General features: G+C 37.7%; 1 long non-coding RNA gene across 1 annotated transcript; it reads left to right on the top strand.

Moving 5' to 3' along the window:
• The first annotated feature begins 5,500 nt into the window (after window positions 1-5,500).
• LOC136155240 (uncharacterized) lies at window positions 5,501-16,813 on the top strand. Its single transcript, XR_010660739.1, has 4 exons — window positions 5,501-5,782; window positions 7,626-7,756; window positions 14,671-14,769; window positions 16,718-16,813. It is a non-coding gene; the product is annotated as an uncharacterized lncRNA (long non-coding RNA).
• The last annotated feature ends 4,575 nt before the right edge of the window (window positions 16,814-21,388 follow it).

Genomic DNA, 21,388 nt, shown 5'->3' with positions numbered 1-21,388 from the left:
TGATCATATACATTTATCTGTGCTTACTTTACAAACTTCATTAAAATGACAGTAAAAGGGTAAAATGAAAAAGCACAAATACCAGGGAAGGTGACAATAAAATTTGGAGAACTGCAAAGCAGATAAACAAATAATTCTTCTAGATTATGGTAGAGAGCTGACCCCAGAGTGAGCAGTAGGAGGTCACAAAGCAACTCATTTTACACTGTGGAGTCCTGAAAGTTTCCAGAGTTGGTTACACTAGGTACTTCTGGAAATGAGGATTAAAAAGGGGGTTAAAACCATATTTGTCAGCTCTTCAGCTGAAATTTGGTTTTGATCACTACACAGAAGGATGGGGTATAAAAAACCATCCCTTCAGCTATCTGTTTATAGCCACTGAATTTGGGCACTTGTCACTTTGTTTATGGGTAAATAAAAAGAAAACCTACATGGAACTTAAATGAACTATTGCTGAATAAGGAAAAATAGCATGTGGGAGGCTCAGAGAAAATAAAGTATTTCTTCTTAAGTCAACTACAGGATGACCTGTCTCTCTGCAATAAGAGCAAAAAGTGTTGAATAAAAGTCCTCATTGAACAATACAGAATTGTTGCTAGGAAAAATTGGCTCAGTATTTGGGGATATACCAATGCAAAGTTTCTAATATGCAGCCAGATTGAGACTCACATTCCAGATCATACAGGAAAAAAGAAGAGAATGCAAAGAATGAAATATCAACCTAGTGCTTTTTTCTAACTATAATTACTAAAAACATGATGAAGTGCTTGTTGATATTTTAAAATGTTTATGAGATACAAAATAGTATGTACACTTTGATCCCATTTTTTAATATGCACAAACAGTCTTTCAGAAATAATATGAAAAGGCAGGTAACCACTGCTAATACCTCCTTGTTTTCTTAGTTTGGCCAGTTTTGTAATGTTTTTATAGTAGCTGCACAGCTTTTAGAGTGAGAGAAAACTTTTGTATGCGAAACAAATCTGACGTGTCCTTTCATCACCAGCATGCTTCCCAAGTAGCTCGATGGTAAAGAATCCGCCTGCCAGCCCAGGAGACGCAGGTTCTATCACTGGGTCGGGAAGATTCCCTGGAGAACGAAATGGCAACCCACCCCAGTAGTCTTCCCTAGTAAATCCAGTAGAAAGAGACACCTGGTGGACTACCGTCCATGGGGTTGCAAAAGAGTCGGACATGACTTGGCAAGTAAACCACAGCAACAGCACTTACTGCCAGCCCTGAGAATCTGACCGGATAATGAACAGTTCTGTTTGGAGGCAGAAACTTAGTGCAAGCCCATTTACACACAGAGAAGACAACTAATTCTAATGTCAAAAAGTATAATTTTGAAAACAGTGTCTTTTAAGACTCTGGTCATGCATGCCTTGCTTTTTAAATCTCTTAGAAGCTTTGGCTTCAGTACATTTGAATTTGAAATATGTAGAAACATGTACTTGCTAAGTAGTCAAGTTCAGTGTAATAGTCATATTGCTAAAAGTAGTTTAATCTGGATGTTTTAAGTCAGTATGAACCAAATATTTGTAATATACAGACTGTGTCCTTTTTGCAATATTAACTCTTCAGTACTGTTTTTTTCTTTCCAAAATAAAACAAAACTATCTCTTTACTCCTTTTTCAATGTCATTGGCATTGCTGTATGTGGCATTCTGGTTATTATGGCCCCTTTGGGTTTCCAGGGTAGTTTATCTGTGGTGTTTTGTTTTTTTTTCCCCTTGATCAAAATTACTATACTCTATTTTTAAAACTGTTTTTAGAGAGGCAACTTTTGTTTTTTATTGAGCAGCACTGCATTTATATTTTCTTTTTATATATATTTTTTCTGCTTTGAGTATTTGCTGTTGTTTTTCTAGCTTCTTTAGTTATAGTTAGCTTTTATTCACCATCTTTCTTGTATTATGATTTTTACTGTTTGGCTGCATCAACAGGGTTGTTTTTTTTTAAATTTCTAAATCAATATTTACACTTATTTTTTCTACTTGATTGACTCTTTCATGTGTGTTAAATAGCCTTCTTTGCTGTTAGTATTGCTGCACGGGGCTTCTTTTGGTCATCATTTGCCTGGTATAATATACTCACTGTCAGTACATTTCCAAACGTTACCAACATTCTGGCCTCTAGAAATTCCTAAGAAAAATTGTCATTTGTTAATAATAGTTCTCATTATCAGTACAATTATAAGTTTATTGCAGGTTGGGGGCTTGTTTGTGTTTTTTTATCTGTTCAAGATTTCATTTATATCATTGGATTTGGGACCAACTGTCTACCACCATAACCTAGTCTATTCTTGTTTCTTTTTGTTATAAAAATGGCCATATTTTTCATAGCCTTAAGTCGTTACATTTATTCAGTGAATATAAACTAAAAGAAGGTATCATGTCTTATTTAAGAAAGAAAGGTTTTTAATTTTACTGTTTGCTGTTTCTTTATTACTATCAGAAGGAGAAGCTAGAAAATGGAGAAAACGGGATCAGATACTCATAAATTAGTTCACATACAGTACTGAGAAGAAAAGATGTCTGCCAAATAATTTCTCCACCATGAAGCATCTTATAACACTATCTTTGCCCTACCTGCTAACAATTCTGGTTTAAGATCTAGATGCAGGATATAACTCAGATGATATAACTATTGCACTTGATTCAAATCTCAGAAGTTCCAAGAGGGTACATGAGGCAACCAGTCCTACCACTTTCTTTTGTATTCTATAGGTTATTTACTGACAAATGTATACCATTTGGGGGGGAGGGGCCCCAAAAGATGGGAGCTATAAGGAAAATTGTGGCATGATTTAATAGTCTCTAGAAAATAGCCAATGAGAAATAGTTTTTAAAATCCCATGCAGAGTACTCTTATAACTCATTAATAAAGAGACAACCCAACTTACAAATGGGCTAAAGATTTGAATACACATTTCACCAGAAAAATTCATAGGAATGGCTAATAAGCACATGAAAATAGGCTCGACATCATTGGATGTTAAGGAAGTCAAGTTAAAACCACAATGCTATATCACTCTATACTCACTAGGATGGCTGTAATCATGAGGAAAACAATAAGCATTGGCACGGATGTGGATAAATAGAAGCTGTCATATGTTGCTGATGGGAATGTAAAATGGTTCAGCCACTTGGAAAAGTTTGGCAGTTATCTAAAGTATTAAAGGTATAGTTACCATATGACCCAGCAATTCCACTTCTAGCTATCTAAGAGAAATGAGCACATATGTCCACACAGAGACTTTAATTTGAATATTCATGGAAGTATTATTCACAGTAGCCCAAAAGTAGAAAAATGCAAAAGTGTATCAACTGGTAAATCAATAAATAAAATGTATACCGTTACAATGTAATACTACTCGGCAATTAAAAGGAACAAATTGTTGACACACACTATAACTGAGGTGAACCTCAAAAACATTATGCTGAGTAAAAGTAGCTAGACATGTAAGTCCGTATATTCCATTTACAATAAACGTACAGAAAAGACGAGTTTACAGAGCAGAGTCATAGTTACTTGGAGCTGTGAGTGGGAATGGGGATTACCTATAAATGAGCATGAAGGATCTTTTTAGAATGATGAAAATGGTCTAAAACTGAAATATAGTGATTCTTGGTAAGTTTATTCAATGTCATTGAGTTGTACACTTAAAGTGGGTGAATTGTCTTAAAGGCATTTTAAATCCAACGTAACCAAAGCACAACTAATGATGGTCTCCTCCTAAGTCCTCCTTGTGACCCCCACATCCTCCAAATCCTCCTTCTCCTTTAGTATTATCTGTCTCCATGAATGGTACCACCATTATTCAGCTGTGTGAGCTAAGAAACAGAAGAGTAGTTTGTGACCCCAGATCTCTTCTTCCACTCACTGTATCCAGTCTGTCGTGCAGTCCTTCAGGTTGACCTCTGTCTCCAAGCATCAGTGCTTCCCTGGGTGTAAAGGACTGTCATCTCCCACTTACTTTAATATTTAGTCTGCAAGTTGATCTCTTGTGTTTCCCATCTTCTTAGACCATTCAAAATTTGAGTTTAAACGATCAGAATACATGCACCTTTTTCCTTTAGAGTATTGGTTATGTGGGGGCATGAGTGCCATCTGAGAATCACACTAAAATTCAACAAAATCATTAAGTTCCTTTTTTTAACCATCTCTCTGTTCTACTCTTCACACTGTAGTTCTTTGATATCCTAGAGCAAACCACGTTTCTCCCATCACAGCTCCTTTGCATATGGTCTCTATTTCCCTAAATTTTTGCATGTGGTCTCTGTTTCCTTCATCCTCTGCCATATCCCGTTTCCTAGAACTCCTGTTTATATTTTAGATCTCAGTCCAAACAATACTTCCTAAGAGAGCACTTCCCCTGACTCCCACAATGTCTGATGTCCCTCTGTTATGTATCCTTATAAGCAACTTGTGCTCTTTTTTCAGAGTGCTTGTCGAAGTGTTTAACTTTACTGTTGTTTCTTTCATTATTTGATAGCATCCCTGACTAGACTAAATCTGGAAGAGTGCGTTGAACGATGCCTGGGTTTGTCAGTACTGTGTTCTCCAGCCCTATTGCAAGTAACTGACATAGCACATACTCAATAATTACTTTTATATTGACATCTTCAGTGATGTCAGTGTCAAATCTTTGTAGATTTAGTGCTCGTTGATTCATTTTTTCTCTTCACTGACTTTGTATTCTCTGCTTTAGATGATTTTGTTGAATTTTGTGGTATCACTTTCCCAAGGTACTGTTTTTTCTTGTTTCTGAATTATTGGGACTACTTCTCTTTTGCCTATGTATAACTTACACTTGTTTATTGATGGAAATAGTATATGTAAATTATTTTAAAGTCACATTTTAAATGGTCTAGGAAAGCTTTATGTTTAAATAAATTCCAGTGGAAGCCATTTTGTAACATAGTTTTCCATTATTATGTCACAATTTTTAATGTGTAATTTTTAATTTTGCCTATAATGTTCCTAGAGGAGGCACACTGGTAATTGTTTCTATAAAAGATACTTGATTATTTTCTTTCTTTGATTCTGTGGTGATAGTTTTCAAAGTGACTGCTTTGTACTAGATATAATCTGTCTTGAAATTACTGCTTTTACTGGATATAATCTTGCCCTTTCACTTTACCTAACAGATGGTGGTTACATTAGAAAAGGTTTTGGTTTTATTCATATTAGAATCTAAGAGCTTATCTGTTGGTTTCATATTACTTTTATTAGCAGATGTATATAAAAATATATGTGTGTGTAAGTATAAATATACTTACATAGAAGGTATTTATAAGCTATAGTAACTGCTATATTTGCAGCTCTATTAAATACCAGAACCATGTGACCTTGCGGAAAAGACAGTTATTTGCTCTAGTTGGGTTATGTCCCCGATAGTGATGTGAGCACAGCTGGTGGAGGATGGTGTTTCTGTGGGTCTCAGAAAACCCTTTGCCTTGTGCAGCCCTAGTGTTCGAGGGACGCACTTCACTTTGCTGTGACCGAGACAGGCAGCTGACAGCCCGCTGGAGGCTATGGAGTGCAGCTCCGTGCTTTTGTGAACCTGTGTCATTGAGGCCTTCAGAGCTTTAGAGCAAGAAAGAAGGAAAGCTGTGGGCTGAGAAAGCATGCACCGTTTTTGTATGTATTGATGTTAACTCCATATTAACAGAGGTCATCTCAGAGCAAGCATGAAGCTGGCTCACATGAAGCCGAACGGCAGAATGAAGGTCAAGGAGTGGCAGAAATCAACATGGCAACTGTGGGTAGCGGTCAGGTAAATAGATTATTTTATTAATTTCTTTTCTAGTTAACTATGTAAATATTTTAAAAGAAATACTGAGTGAGATGATTCTCACATGACCTGTTTCCTTCCTAAATGGATATCTCCAGAAGAATTCAGTACTAAAATGCTATGTCATTTTTCTTTATTATATTTAACTATGAAGCTTTCAAATTTCCAAGTATATTTTATAGCTCTAAAGTATGTGTCTCTGTTTTAGCCTAAAATGATTAATGTGAGTGGAGTTTCTTTGAAAAATAAATACTAAGCTGCATTTTGGTCATATGTGATTTGACCTAGTTATTACTGCTTGCATTGAATAGATTTGCTCTTTCTCTGTGGCATTCTAAGATATTTTTGTGTTTTTTAAAAAAATCATAAAGAGTTAATATTTTCATCTTCAGTTGTATTCCAGGATTATAGAAACCTAGCATTTAAATAAACAATTCTAATGCCCATTAAAATAAAAGTAAATAAATACCCTAGTCATATTTACTATTATCATCTTTAGCAAAATTATGGAAGACAATTTTTTAAAATGTAGAACATTATCTTGTTGTGCTGCCATCAGTTTTCTATTAGAGTTTGATTGGAATGTATCCTAATGAGTATTTTTCTTTGGAGTGTTCTGTATTCTCCACATTTTTTCAAGCAATATTTTATGTTTTAAATGAATGATTTTTTAAAATACAGTTTCAACTAAGTTGATTTTAAGGAAATTTTCTTACTGTTGATATAAAATATTCCTTTAGTGCCTATAGATTACTTTTAATGATACTATTTATTTGTTCTATTAGTTCATTAAAATTTAAAGCTTAAAATGTCTCATACTTAATTTAAATATTTAAATTTACCACATTTAAACAAAAATATACTTCATTTTAATATTACTGGTCCACATTGTACTGGATAATACTCTACAGATGGTAAATTAGGGCAAAAAAAATTATATTCCAATAGTACATTTGGGTTCTTTGTCTACTACTTAGGGAGTTCTCTGGGATTATCATGTGTTCCTACACATATGTAGAAAGAAGTTCTGTCTTCTTGACAAAAATCTTTTTTTTTTGCTTTAGGATTAAGACCCACTATTAATACTTTGGGGTCATATTTCAATTATTATATCCTTTAAAGCCTCACCTAGCCAATAAGCTCAATATTTATTTTTTTAATTGAATTCTTATCTCATTTCTTATATCAGAATTTAACTCTGAATATATTAGATTTAATGTCAAAGATGAAAACTTTAAAAAACAGTTTACTTATTTACCTATGTTGTGTCTTAGTCGTGGCATGTGAGATCTTCTTCCCTGCGGCATGCGGGATCTTCTGTTACGCCGTGCAGGCCCAGAAGTCGTGGCCCTCGGACTTAGTTGCCTTGCAGTATGTGGGATCTTAGTTCCCAGACCAGGGGTCAAACTCGCATCCCCTGCATTAGAAGGCAGATTCTTAATCACTGAATCACCAGGGAAGTCCCCCAAATGAAAACTGTTAGAAATATTAAAAGTTAAGGAAATGAGCATAGAGTTTTTATAATCATGAAGTGAGTAGGAAACCATAAAAGAACCATAGGCTTCATTTAAAAATGTAAGACTTTAGTGTGCGATAAAATCATAACAAACTTACAAGACAAAAACCAAAATCACATTAATGACGCTACAGCTACTTCCAGATCTTAATGTAGATAAGAGGTGTGTCTGTGAGACTGTGATCCAGTTATGCCAAAATCCCTTTACCTGTCAGACTCTTGGGGTTTGTTCATTTCTTTTGTTATTTGCTCCAGAGACAAAACAGTTGACACTAACAAAACTGAAAATAATCTCTTTGACTTTCTCAGAATCACAGTAATATGATCCATCAAGCTCCTGCCCTAGTGCCCTTGGGGAAGGAAGTTCATTGTACCTCACCTGGTTTCCTGCCCACAGCCACTCTGCCAGAATGATCTTTCACGAGTAAATCACCCTCTTGGTAAAATCCTTTGTTGGCATCCATTGATTCTCAGAAAAAGACAAGCCTTACTACGACCTGTATAACCTGGCTCCTGCCTAAACTTGCCAGCTGTCTGTCACCCTTTGCTCTCAGCACGCCTGCCACGCTGGCCCTTCAGGACTTCCCCTTGACGGCTTCCTCTGCTGCAGCCTGCACACCATCTGCCCATTCCCTCTTGTGCCTTCTCATCCCACTTCACTCAGTTAACAGCAGTTTGTGTGTGTCTGAACTTTAGCGTGATTTCTCTCAAGAGGCTTGAACTGTTCACATCCCATTACAGGCTGTCCTCGCTTGTTCTTCTCACCTTGAAGACCACATTTGCAGTTTTATATTTATTTATGTGGTTATTTCTGTTCTCCCTACTAAATTGTAAGCTCCAGAAAGACAAAGATTCTTTCCAGTTTTATTCATTTTTATATCCCCACAGTCCCTGATAAATAAATAGTAGATAATAGCAATGAATATATGTAGGTTGGAAGGGATAACTAACATCCCTTCTAGAAAGAGGGATTTTTGATCTGTGATTAATCTCCCTTGAATGTTAAATGAAAAGAGAAAGCTAGAAATAAATTATATGGGCTAGATCCCTACTTGCTTAGTATATAACTTTATGTGTAATTCATTTATGAATCGATCTCAGCTTTTCCATTTAATGTTTAGAACCAGATCTCTAGTGAGACAACCAGTAAGTAGTGATGAAGTTCAAACAAGACTGGGAAAGAGATGAAATGGTAGGAGAACCTTTTCCACTGCCAATAATATGTTTTTAAGCCTGTTATTATGGAAAATTTCAAATATATACAGAGGCAAACAGAGTAATAGAGTAATCTGCAGGTACCCTATATACTTTGTCCTCTGATTTTATTTTTGGAAAAGATCCCAGACATCATCATTTTTTGCTTAAATATTAAATACTTCACTGTGTATTTACAGAATATAACATTTTTTTAATTGAAATGTAGTTGATTCCTAACATTGTTAGTTTCAGGTATACAGCAAAGTGATTCAGTTATATTGTATTTTTCCAATTCTTTTCCATTTTAGGTTATTACAAGATATTGAATAAAATTCCCTAGGGCTTCCCAGGTGGTGCTAGTGGTAAAGAACTTGCCTGCCAGTGCAGGAGACAAAAGAGCTGCGGGTTTGATCCCTGGGTTGGGTAGATCTCGAGGGCATGGCAACCCACTTCAGTGTTGTTGCCTAGAGAATCCCACGGACAGAGGAGCCTGGCGGGCTATGGTCCATAGGGTCACAAAGAGTTGGATGTGACTGAAGCGACTTAGCATGCACACATGCACATACTATAAAGTAAATCCTTGTTTATTTTATATATATCAAAGTGTATGTATCTGTTAATCCCATACTCCTAATTTATCCCTCCTCCCATTTCCCCTTTAATAACTATAAGTTTGTTTTCTATGTCTAAGAATACTTTCTTTTAAATTGAAAATACAGTTGATTTACATTATTGTGTTAGTTTTAGCTCTACAGCAAAGTGATTCAGTAACATATACATATTTTTTGGATTATTTATATCTGTTGATCCCATACCTTTAATTTGTCCTTCTCTGTCATCTGTGGTAACCGTAAGTTTGTTTTCTGTGTCTGTGAGTCTATTTCTGTTTTGTGTGTAGATATATTTGTATTATTTTTTAGACTGTACATATAAGTGATCTCATATAATGTCTGTCTTTGTCTGACTCCCTCACTTAGTATGGCATTCTCTAGCTCCATCCATGGTGCTGCAAGTGGCAGTATTTCATTCTTTTTTGTGACTTCTTAAACCATTGTATCTTCTTAAAACCATCATCTGTTGATGGGTACTTGGGTTCTTTCCAGGTCTTGGTTAATATAAATAGTGTTGCTGTGAACATTTGGGTGCATTTATCTTTTCAGATTAGAGTTTTCATCTTTTTTGGATTTATGCCCAGGAGTGAGATTGCTGGATCATGTGGTAACTCTATTTTTAGTTTTTTAAGAAACCTCCATACCGGTTTTCATTGTGGCTGTACCAATTTATATTCCCACTAACAGTGTAGAAGGATTTCCTTTTCTCCACATGCTCTCCAGACTTTTTGCTTTGATGGTGGCCATTTTTAATTTGAATTTCTCAGTAATCAGTGATGTTGAGCATCTTTTCATGATTTGTTGGCTATCTGTATGCCTTTTGAAGGAATGTCTGTTTAGGTCTTCTGTCCATCCTTTGATTTTTGTTGCTTTTATTTTTTATTTTTATTTTTTTGATACTGAGTTGTATGAGCTGTTTGTACATTTTGGATATTGACTGTCAATCAAATATTTTCTCCCAGTCTGTAGGCTGTGTTTCTGTTTTGTTGATAGTTTTCTTTACTGGAAAAAAATCTTTTAAGTTTGACTAGGTCCCGTTTATTTATTTTTGCTTTTATTTGTTTTCCCTTGGGAGACTGATCTAAGAAAATATTGCTATAATTTGAGACTATGAGACTATTTTGCCTATGTTTTCTTCCAGAAGTTTTATGGTATCATGTCTTATACTTATGTCTTTAAAACAATTTGAGGGATTTTGGGGGCTTGTTTGTTTATGGTGTGAGGGTGTGTGCTGACTTCACTGATTTACATGTAGCTGTCCAGCTTTCCTAGTGTCACTGGCTGAAAAGACCGTCTCTTCTCCGTTGTGTGTTCTTATCTCCTTTGTCAAGGATTAACTGACTGTAGGTATGTGGGTTTACTTCTGGGTTCTCTATCCTGTTCTTTTGGTCTGTGTGTCTATCTGTCATGTTTCTGTACAAATGCCATGCTGTTTTGATTACTGTAGCTTGGTAGTATTGTCCGAAGTCCCAAAGCACTCTGCAGATTTAATGCAATTCCTGTCAAGATGCCTATGACATTTTTCACAGAACTAGAACAAATAATACTAAAATTTCTATGGAACTACAAAAGGCCCAGAATTGCTAAAGCAGTCCTGCAGCCAGAGGACACCTAGAATACATAACTATTATGCCATTATTACACTCCCAAAGAAACTAACAGTAGTTCCTCGGTAGCATCAGATTTCAAATTTGCAGTTGCTTCGTAAATGTCATAATTTTTAAATTTATTTGACACAAGGGCCAGATAAAGTTCATGCACAGAGATTGGTTAGTGTGTCTTTGAAATTTCTTTTAATCTATAGATTTCTTCTTTGTCTCTTAGATTTTTGCTGTATATTTATTGAATAACCAAAGTTATTTGTCTTCTCAAGTTTTCCATAGTCTGAATTTTGCTAGGAACATCTGCATGGTGAAGTTTGACCTATCTCTCTGTCTTCTGTATTCCCTGTAAATTGGTATTGGGTCTAGCAATGTGATCAGATTTGGTCTCAGGCCCTCATTCTATGCCTGAGACTTTCATAGGTAGCATAGTGGTCTTCCACCAGAAAGCACATAACATCTTTTTGTGATATTCACAGCATTTATACTTAATGTCTACCTTTATTAATTCACTAAGGGTTGTAGAATTAGCTGTAGTACTTTAATAAAGAGAAACTTCTCATCTACTGTTGGGCCACTTCCGTGTACCATCTGTATGAAAAAAGGCAAGGTGAGGAGGGTGCTTGCTTCTTTTGCTTCTTCTCCCTCTTACACAGTTTCACAGAGAGTTGGAGACTGTTGCTACCTTTATGGTGAACTTCTTAGAGTCACTTTGTTTTGTTTTGTTTTCTCAGAAAAATACTGTTTTTTGAGTCCCTTCCTAAAGTGAGCAAGTAGATAATAGAAGAGGGATTTGTACCCAGCAAGTGTAGTTGAAATTGACTGTGTCCCAGCTGTACTGATTGAACTGCCAGGCATAGTCCTTCTTGGGCCCCTCGGCACACATTTGAGTGCCTCTGATGGCAGTGGATATTGAAAGGTGGATAAAGGAGGACCAGAAGATAGAGAAGTGCTTGATTCTAATGTGTGTTGAAAAGGAGATGCAGGTCAGAAGCAACAGTTAGAACCAGACATGAAACAACAGACTGGTTAAAAATCTAGAAAGGAGTACATCAAGGCTGTATATTGTCACCCTGCTTATTTAACTTATATGCAGAGTACATCATGAGAAATGCCAGGCTAGGAGACTCACAAGCTGGAATCAGGATTGTTGGAAGGAATATCAGCAACCTCAGATATGCAGATGATACCACTCTAATGGCTGAAAGTGAAGAGGAACTAAAGAACCGCTTGATGAAGGTGAAAGAGGAGAGTGAAAAGGCTGGCTTAATATTCAACATTCAAAGAATGAAGATCATGGCATCCTGTCTTATCATTTCATGGCAAGTCGATGGGAAAAGTGGGAACAGTGGCAGATGTTATTTTCTTGGGTTCCAAAATCACTGCGAATGGTGACTGCAGCCATGAAATTAAAAGACACTTGCTCCTTGGGTGAAAAGCTATGACCAACCTAGACAGCATATTAAAAAGCAGAGGCGTCACTTTGCTGACAAAGGTTCATATAGTCAAAGCTATGGTTTTTCTAGTAGTCATATACGGATGAGAGATTTGGACTGTAAAGAAGGCTGAGCAGTGAAGAATTGATGCTTTTGAACTGTGGTGTTGGAGAGGACTCTTGAGAGTCCCATGGACTACAGGGAGATCAAACCAGTCAATAGTAAATGAAATCAACCCTGAATATTCATTGGAAGAACTGATCCGGAAGCTCCAATACTTTGGCCACCTGATGCAAAGAGGCAAGTCATTGAAAAAGACCCTGATGCTGGGAAAGATTGAGCACAAGAGGAGAAGGGGGCAAAGGAGGATGAGATTGTTGGATGGCATCACCAACTCAAAGGACATGAGTTTGAGTAAACTCCAGGAGATAGTGAAGGACAGCTTGGCATGCTGCAGTCCATGGGGTCACAGAGAGTCAGACTTGGCTTAGCGACCGAACAACGATAACCATTTCTTACAGGTTACTGCTTCTCTGGTCCCTCTGAAGGATGTTGGTGCAGACTTAATCATAATAAAAAGGCCCAGGAAAGATTCTCAAGACTCAAGTTCTGGCTTATAGGTAGTATGGGTATGGGAATGTTCTCTTGGAATCTCCTTATAATAAATCCATCTAGGTTTCTAGCTAGAGAGTTTGGGAGAGCAGAGTGGAGAGTGTCCCAAAATCAAGAATCTATATAGAAAGATACTAAGTCTGAAGCTTAAAGGTGATTGATGTCTACACTGAAATGAATGTCAGAACATGTTTCATCGTAGACATGGGTTTTTCCTTGCTTTGTAATGTAACCTCTTGTTTCTCTTCTGTTTCAAACAATATGTTAGTTATCTATTGCTGCCTGACAAATTTAGCAGCTTAAATCAGCAACCATTTATTGTCTTTGTAGGTCAGGAATCCTGGTGCAGCTTAGCTGAGTGCCTCTGGTTCAGGGTCTCTCATAGGCTGCAGTCGCCATGTTGGCTGGGGCCACAGTCATTTCAAGATTTGATGAGGGGAGGATCTGCTTCTAAACTCACCATATGACTGTTAGCAGGCCTGAGATGTCCAGGCTGTCGGCCAGTGGTATCATTTCTTGCCACCAAGGCCTCTGCAAAGAGCAGTTCATAGTGTAGTATCTGGCAATCCCTCAGAGAAGAACAAGAGAGGGTGTCCAGGATGGAAGCCACAGTTTTTGTAAACTTATCTTGAAAGTGACTTCTCATCATATCTATAGCAGTCTGTTCGCTAAAAGCCTTACACAAAATCTGGCCTACACTTAACCACAGGAGTAGTTCACAAGGTGGTGAATTCTAGAAGACAAGGCTCCTTACGGGTTGTGTTACATCCTCACCACCAGAAACAAAGTATTTAGATATCCTTAAAGACAGTATGCTTGCTTCAGCATAAGGAGTCATTCATTTCCTCCTGTAGATCAAAAGCAGCCCTTTGCCAAAATTTCCTTAAAAGTCTCCCACCTGCTCTCTTTATCTTGAGTCTTGGTCCCTCAACTCCATCCTCCTTATTGCAATCAGAAGAAGCTCTTAATCTCCAAGTGAGTCAGTTTCTCTGTGTCTCTCTCTCTCTCTCTCTCTCTCTCTCTCTCTCTCTCTCTCTCTCTCTCTCTCTCTCTCTCTCTCTCTCTCTCTCTCTCACAGGCACACACACACGTACACATTCTTTGTGACCTGTGCTTAGGGCCTCTGCCTCATCTGGGCTGCTGTGTGGCTGACCCTCCTCTTTTTTAAGGAGACACCTCTCTGTCGTTCACAGTCAGACAGCCCTTTACTCTACAATCCTGAGCTGAGTGCCCGCCACTCCTATCTGCACACCTGCGCTCGTCACGGCACTGTGTGTTTACATGTTGAGCAACCTGTCCAGGCTCCATATGCAGCGAGGGTGGGGGTGTCTTACTCACTTACATTCCTACAGACTAGCATTGCACCAAGAAAGGACAGAAATGGTATGGACATAACAAGCAGAAGATGCTAAGAAGAGGTGGCAAGAATACACAGAAGAAGTGCACAAAAAAGACCTTCATGACCCAGATGACCACGATGGTGTGGTCACTCACCTAGAGCCAGACATCCTGGAGTGTGAAGTCTAGTGGGCCTTGGGAAGCATTTCATCACTCAATGGGGCTTTCTTCCAGCCAGTGTATATTTAGCTGAATATGGTTTCATGCCTTTTGATTTGGGAAAGAATATTACTCTTAGAATGTCTTCAGTGTTTGGTTTCTTCTACATTGTACTTTGTCTTTTACAACAGTTTTTTTTTTTCCTCCTTCAGTCTTTCTCTAAATTCTACTCAAGTTTATAGATAAAAATACTCATTTTGAGCAGTTATAAATGTTCACACTTTAATGGTATATTTAGCTATTTACCCTAAAGACAGTTCATTTGGAGTATCTTAGCATGAAGCTAGCTATATTTATCTATAATCTAAATTATACTGTCTATAATTTGCTTAATTTCTAGGGGTCAAGTACACGAATAGATCATGAAACAGCCAGTGTTTTGAGCTCTAGTAGCACACATTAAGCTCCTTGAAGGCTGACCAGTCATCTGGGAACCAAGGTAACGGATTATAGAGTCTTGTCGCTAGAACTCTGAGTGCTCTACTAAAACATTCTTCATGCTTCTTTTAATTTTGGCTTAAGTATTCTTTTGTTTCCATCATCGCAGTCTCTTAAAGAAATGACAGCCAGGTCTCTGCAAGCATCCTGAGGTGCAGCCCACAGCTGGCTCGCCCCCCTGAGCTCTCCCCTCCCCGTGACTTTCTGCCTGGCTGCCCTGGCTGCAGTGGTGCAGCCCTCCACTTCCCACCCTGCTGCACAGTGACCCTCAGGGTCCTCGCCAGCCTGCAGAGCTCTTCTTGGGCTTTCCTTCTTTACAGAGCGTTTTCTGACCCAGGGCCCTCGCGCCTGCCCATGCAGTCTGTGTCTGCCTCCTTTGAAGCACTACATTTGGAGCACGGGGACTATTTTTTAAACGGTATATTTTCCATTACATCTAAATACTTCCTTGTTTTCATAGCATATTCTACATACTCTTTCTTTACTTTAGTAATATAATGGCTCTGAGGGAAAGCATTACATAACTAATGTCGATATAAGAAATGAATTTTAGAGTAGCAGTGATATTATTAATATAAAACTTAATCCTTTTAGTAACTCACAATAGTTACTACTTGGGATCACTAATATGCCAGTAACTGCTAAGACTTGTATGTAAACTATCTCTGATCTTTTCCAAAACCCTTTGAATGTGTTATTCTTGCCCCTCTTTTAAGTGAGAATACTAAAGCCAAAAAGATGGTAATTAAATTAGAATTCCACCCCAGTCTGTCCAACACGAGTAGTTTTTACTGTAAAGAAAACCTTTAATATATAAGAGTACTATTGCTTGAAAACTGGCAGCTTGAATACCATTTCCTTTTGGAGTGATTTTTGCATGATAATATTAAGACCTTACTACATTTTTGAATGCCAGCTACTGTCCTGTATACATGTGTGACTTTAGTTAATCTTCACAAAGAAAACCCTATTAGGTAAATTACTCTGTTTGGCAGCTGAGACAGCTGGACCTCAGAGAACTCTGGTAACCTGCTTGTGTCACACAGCTCACTTGCAAATAGTAGGACATTACCAGAAGAGTCTCAAGGTGGCTAAAGTTGCCCCTGGTTTGGAACCACTAATTTATAGATATGATGCATTTCTATAATAGCCTCAACTTTCACACAGTAGCTCTTGCTTTTAAAAAATGCGGTTGATCACAGGACAGGATGACTGGGTGCTATTTCCTGTTTCTGATCTGCTTCTGAGTAAATTCTTGGAATTTACAGGAAGGGAGTAATGATGCTTACCAGCTGCTTAAAAAAAATTAAATAAGAATATTGACTTTGTATCTCTATATGATCAGGGATCATCCCTATATGATCCCTTTATGAGAAAATACTTTTACATGTATAAGGGAGATATCATAATTTTAACAATATTATAATCTGGTGATGGTTAGCAATTGCTTAGAACCAGTACTTAGTAAATAGTAATTGCTAAAAAACATTTTACTGATTATGGTTGTAGATTTTAAAAAGTAAAATTTTTAATTGTGTAAAGAATTTTAGATAAACCACATTTCTTGCTCTGTATGTGTTGGTAGGTGTGTGTGTGTGTGGTGGGTGGGGGAGATGTGAGAAAGAGAAAAATCAGTTGATTGTCTTTCATTATGATAACAGATTTTCACCCACTGATCCAGATAATAGCAGTTTAGGTATGCAAGAACCTACTGTCTCCTTATGACTATATACTACCACTACTAATATTTACTCATAAAGAAGATGGTGATAATGATTATAGCAATATGGATTTTGAAATAACGCTCATTACTTCATCCTGGAAAGAGATTTTTGTTTTTGTTTCTGTTTTTGTTTGAGTTACAGCTAATATCCCATTCATCACTTCATTGGTGTTGGCTTTTGGCTATTAAAGTCATAATTTTGTTTCTAAACTCATTTGGCCCACAGGTGGAAATGGTGTATTCATTGTTGTCAATGCTTGGTACTCATGATAAGGATGATATGTCGTGAACTTTGCTAGCTATGTCTAGCTCCCAAGACAGCTGTATATCCATGCGACAGTCTGGATGTCTTCCTCTCCTCATCCAGCTTTTACACGGCAATGACAAAGACTCTGTGTTGTTGAGCAATTCCTGGGGCGGTAAAGAGGCTCTGGCCAGGGCCAGTGCAGCACTCCACAACATCATTCACTCACAGCCTGATGACAAGAGAGGCAGGCGTGAAATCCGAGTCCTTCATCTTTTGGAACAGATACGAGCTTACTGTGAAACCTGTTGGGAGTGGCAAGAAGCCCATGAACAAGGCATGGACCAGGACAAAAATCCAAGTATGTTCCATATGGTGCATGTGACAAAGCAAATGTAAAAGTTTTTGAAATGAAAAGTTTTTTAATTAGGACGGTGTCTTTATGAATCAGAGTGGGAAATTCATATTAGCCACCTGCACCGCTCACATAGTTTAAAGCTTAATTTCTCTATTTCCCTAGGAAAAAAAGTTAGCAAAGGGAAATGTTGTGTGCACTACAGTACAACCAGAAAATAACAGAAAATCAAAGTAGACTTAAACAGTCATAGCATAGTTGATCTAGAAAGAACTTGAGCGATTATGTTCTCCTTCTCTTGAGATTAAGCTCAGGAAAGTGACTTTACGTAAGTTCCTTCAGCTGTGAGTGACCAAGCCATTCTCTTATATTTGCATATCGCTTTACTCAGTGGATGCAGAGCTGTGTTATATCTGTTATTTGATCCTTAGAACAGCCTTGTGAAGTAGGAAGAGAAGATATTATCATCTTCATTTTACAGATGAAGAGACTGAGGTTCAGAGAGGCCAAAAGACTTGCCTGTGGCTTCACAGGTAGTGGGTGGGGGATCCAGGGCCAGAGGCCAGACCCCCTGACCCTCAGCCCAGTGTCCTTCCCACTTCACTGCCTGTCTTCAGGCCTTGGGGCCCCAGCTGCTGGGGTGATCAGCCACCCAGCTCTTTTCTCAGGGAGAAACCCTCTCCCCCAGGAGCAGGGATCATGGGAGTTGGGACCCTTGAGGAGATAAGTTACTTCATTCCTATGGGAAGAACCAAAAGCAGTAAGTATATAAGGTAAGACCTCCTTTCACCTGGTAAGAACCCACACATAGACATACACACAGCAAAGGACTATCGAGTCAGTATCTTGATTGGGGGAGCAGGAGAAAGACTGATGATGAGAACTTGATCTATAAAGATTTAGTAGATTTCTCTTAGGGTTAGGTATAAAGGTGAATTTATTTAAAATTAAAAAATTTTCAACAGTAAGAATATAGCAGAAATGTCCTTTCTGTTTGTCCTAGGGCTAGGGAGAATTAATAAGTTGCTTTACTGGGAGAACATTATCTTTCTGGATTGTTTTCTTTGGCTGTCCACAATTATGTAATGACTTGTATTGTGTGCTCTTAATACCTGTTCTCAGACAAGTTAAATAGAATAAATACTATTACTTCTGAAAAATAGACTTGGTTTTTCAATTTTTATTTCAAGTAACAGTTTTGAAACTTTATGTATAGCACTAAATGTGTAAGTACATTTTCTTAGACACTTTTCCTTTAAATTTTTATTTACTATCTGGTGTCTATATAATAAACTTTCTCTACTAGAGTTGCACTAGGTTTCTCTATACATTTCTATACAGCCATGTGCCTTTCAGCTTTGAAAATATAAATTATAAATAAATAGTTTTATACCAAAATGTTTTTATTATTTCAAATAACCAGTATAATTTTTAAGTTATTAGTTGAATTATAGCATAAACCTACATGGGAGTTAGTCCAGCAGACTTGGTGAAAGGCTGGTGAGGGGTAAACATTTTTACAGAACCAAGGAAAGCCCTTTACCTGTATTTTCCTTTCCATGTGTATAGTAGTTATTCATCTCTTCAGCAAATACTTGTTGATTCACTAAGCTACCATGCATGAGAAGTATATCTGCAAACTCAGTATTTTTTAGGTATAATAAACATCACTACTTTGAGAAAACAAAGCATTATGGTTTATGTCAACTTTATTTTTCAGTGCCAGCTCCTGTTGAACATCAGATCTGTCCTGCTGTGTGTGTTCTAATGAAACTTTCATTTGATGAAGAGCATAGACATGCAATGAATGAACTCGGTAAGATAAAAATGTTTCTTAATGCCATAGAAGAATCCTGAAGATTTTTTGTCATTGTTGAATTAGGATATAAGGTCACTAACTTCTATTACCATCTGTTTCTTCCTTGTAGCAAGTGACTGGTTTCAAGAGAAGACAATGTCCTAAGTGACAGAAACTGCTACCCTTTTATAGCCTAACTTGGGTTTTTAAAATCTTAGCCAGAGATGGGCGAAAATAAATAAATAAATGGGCCACTCCTGCCAATATTGTCAAGGTAGACTCTGGGTGACAGTTGGTGGGAGGGTAATTTGAATCGTTTTGAGATGTGATGATGTGGAGCTTTGTAATTATTTTTGAACTCAGTCACCTCTGATGGACACAGGAATGAATTATTATTAAGATTCTCATTTATCTTCATGGTCATCCGTACTTTACTGGATTTTCATGATAAGCAGTGTGTTTGGTATCTCTGAAACTCGTCAATAATGGAAAAAGCATTATTCTCTAATTTATGTTAGAAAGCATTCCATTAATTTTGGAAGGATTACTCTCAGTATGTATTCTCACATACTCTGAACCTTACAGAACCTGCCTCTGTGGCCCCCATTTTTCATGTGATGGTTTCTCTTTGGTTTCTAGGTTCATTTTGCACATGTGGTATTTGTAAGTTGCATCATGCTGAGCCATCTCATGTGAACCTGGATAGCTGTAGTCATGCCACAAGCAAGAAGCACGCACTGAGTCTCCATCTTGGTGTAGCTGTGCCCTTGCTTTCTGTGCTGTTTATGTTACCTTTCATTCCAGGCCCCGCTTTGCATCTCTGCCACCCTTACCATTTTCATTCATCATTTATCTTAAAAGTGACAAAGTTGTGAGTTTCTTAAGACGCAGAGAACCTGAACAGCTGAGAATGAGTGCTGTCCCCTTGAGACCGTCATTTTGGGAGGCTGTGTGTACTTGGTCTCCGCCGGCCCCCAGCTGCACGTTTCTCCCCACAGGCCCTAGCCCACTTGATTCTCTTCCCTTACTCCCCAGGTTCCTGTGAAATTGAGTATGCACTTGTGAGTTCTCCCCTCCTCAATACAATCCAGCATTGGTGAAATTTCAAGTTTGGGTGGTTTTTTTGGTTTTTTTTAACACATAATAATGAGAAAAATAATGAACAAACAGGAAAACTAATCCAGTTTTAAGCTCCCACAAATGTTTTCTCTAAATGTCCCTGTGTTCCAATGAACTGTAGACTAGGACTGACCCACATTAATCATCTGAATTTCCAAGTGAAATCTAGACTCAGTATTTGTTCCTCTTCCTTCTTCAGGTAGGAAGGCTACCCGGGGCATTTCATCCCAGGAGCTATGGCAGGGGCTTTCAGGTGAGGAGCAGGATGGGGCCTACGGGGGTGTTACTGTGGGGATGTAGCCACAGGGGATTACCTTCTCACTCCTAGCCTCTGACTTTGCGTTGGAGCCAAAGAAGAAACTAGGTGTGTAGACTGTGGATAGATGCAGTCAGGTAGCACAAGGGATCTGACAGTGAGGGATAGGAGGAAAGAAGTCCCAAGTAGATGAAGAAAAATTCCTAAGCCCAGTCAGCTAGGACTGTCTTTTGTAGATGCAAGAAAATTCTACAACCATTAGGGTCATTTAAGTTTGCAACTATTAGTGTTGCAAGTTTTAGACTATAATACCAGGAATGTACACATTTATTAATTTCCAACTCTGTCCTAGAAACTGTGCTAGGCACTAGATAACAAAATGAAATCCAGTAAGTGGCCCAGGTGATTCTTATGGGACTAAAAATGCCAAAGCTTCTTTCTTTCTGGCCTCTTAAAAAATACAAAGTCTTTTACACTAAATTTCATTCTGCTCAACAAAATAAATTATATACTCTTATTCAAGTTATTTGCTTATATCCTTACCCGATTAATAGAGTCTCTGGTGCTAAATATTCAGTTTTTGTTTTACTAGATACAGAAACCTCCACCATAAACTCCTAGTTCTATTAAAACAGACACTGGCCCTGCCTATATTTCTAGATACTTTAAACAATTTTTACAATCTTTTTCTATTAAACATATTATAAGTGTTCCTTATAATCCACAGACACGAGACATAGTCGAACGAGCACCTCACACACTAAAGTTACAAATAAAAAGAACTTAAAGAAAGGGGAATACACAGGAACACTGCTGTCTTCCTTATCCAGAGCAGACTTTACTAGATTCCAACATAAGATATTTTCTCAACCCATCACTATTGTTAATACAGCTTTATTCATTTTAAAGTTTTTAAACCTGCCACAGGGAAATATTTTAACCAGGGCAGAAAGGCATTTCGAGGAACTGAAGGACACGTCTCTTCCCCTGCCCATTTGGTACCAAGACGGGTTAATGAAACAATGGAAATCTGGGAAACTAATCTTACAGGGAAAAGGATATGCTTGTATTTCCCCAGGTGGATCCAACAAACTTTTTCCTCGGAAAATTCGACCCAAGGGGGCC

The sequence above is a fragment of the Muntiacus reevesi genome, unplaced genomic scaffold, assembly GCF_963930625.1.
Source record: "Muntiacus reevesi unplaced genomic scaffold, mMunRee1.1 SCAFFOLD_91, whole genome shotgun sequence".
Taxonomy (NCBI): domain Eukaryota; kingdom Metazoa; phylum Chordata; class Mammalia; order Artiodactyla; family Cervidae; genus Muntiacus; species Muntiacus reevesi.
Note: the sequence above shows the minus strand (reverse complement) of the source record. Positions and strands in the feature narration are given on the sequence as shown.